Here is a 1,445-nt window from a genome sequence, read left to right as displayed (position 1 = left end):
TGTACATTAAATGAAATTAAGTTGTTTCATTGCTTTCTCTGTCTTCAACCCCAACATTTTAGCTTTTCTTGTGCTTCAGGTCAGAACACAGCTCATTCCCTTTGAAATACTGGAAGAAAATCAAAATAATACAGCTTTAAGCACCTTTTTTACCATCATTGAGAAAATTGAATAAAACCAGCATATTATTTATTTATTTATTATGTTTATATTATTTGTATATATTGTATATATCTATAATATTTATTTAGGCTATGTATATTAGTGCTGTGTTCAAAATATCGATACGACAATGTATCGTCAGAGAGATTTGACGATACGAGTATCGATACAGCTGGCCCTGTATCGATACTGTGGCACGTGTGCAGCAGTGGACCACGCTTAATTTGTTTCAAATTTGAAAAGTGCGAGGTTTCCAAAAAAGAATGAATAGAGCATATATAGGCTACAACAAGGTTTAATCTGGCCGCAGAGGAAAACAACTGGGTTGCCTGATATAAAGAAACGTAATCCCCAAAACAGAATAAATTCAGACATAATTTAACTAAAATTAAAATAAATAACAAATACAAATAATACAAATCAAATGACAGTAGTTTATCAGTAATCCTAAAAAATCTGTGATCTGCGAGCAGCTGACCGACGCCTCCTCTGAGCTGTTGATCCAATCAATGTTAAAACGCCGATGAAAGCGGTAAGAATTACGTGAAACACTGCTGATGTTCGCGCAGTAGTGAGGGCTCTTTAAATTTTGGCGCTGTTGTGAAGACGCATGTCACGTGACAACATCAACATGGCGGATGTAGTACGTCCGAATTCCATTCATACTACTCTCATTCATACTATATAGAACGTACTTTTTTAACGGTCGAGTAGTACGTTCAAATTCAAAATGTAGTACCTACTAAGCAGTATGCGATTTCGGACGCACCCTCTCTCTACAGCTCTGGTTATATCTACTTGGAGAGGAGAACAACTTCTTTTGTGCAACGGTAGGAGCAATCGCGCCACCTAATGTTCGTGTTCTGTTGAAATACCGTAGTCCACACTGCAGTGGCAGCTTTTTGATTTACAATCTGTCACACATTATTCACAGCTGCCACTCAAAGGGGGATATCATATCTGTAGAAGTTCACTTGACATTACTTGTGTGACTATGTATCATGTAGGTTCTTGAGCTGGCACAGAGAATGATGGAGAAAGTAGTTTGTCTCATCATAAACCAGATTCACGAGATTTATGGCATGCAAGGAATAGTTCACCCAAAAAATTAAAATTACCCCATGATTTGCTCACCCTCAAGCCATCCTAGGTGTATATGACTTTCTTCTTTCAGACAAATACAAACGGAGTTATTTGGTTAGAGAATCGGACTTGTAACCCAAAGGTCATGGGTTCGAGTCTCAGTACCGGCAGGGATTGTAGGTGGGGGGAGTGAATGACCA

This window comes from Sinocyclocheilus rhinocerous, unplaced genomic scaffold (genome assembly GCF_001515625.1).
Source record: "Sinocyclocheilus rhinocerous isolate Xijiao unplaced genomic scaffold, SAMN03320098_v1.1 scaffold3201, whole genome shotgun sequence".
In the NCBI taxonomy this organism is placed as follows: Eukaryota; Metazoa; Chordata; class Actinopteri; order Cypriniformes; family Cyprinidae; genus Sinocyclocheilus; species Sinocyclocheilus rhinocerous.
This window is presented reverse-complemented; position numbering follows the sequence as displayed.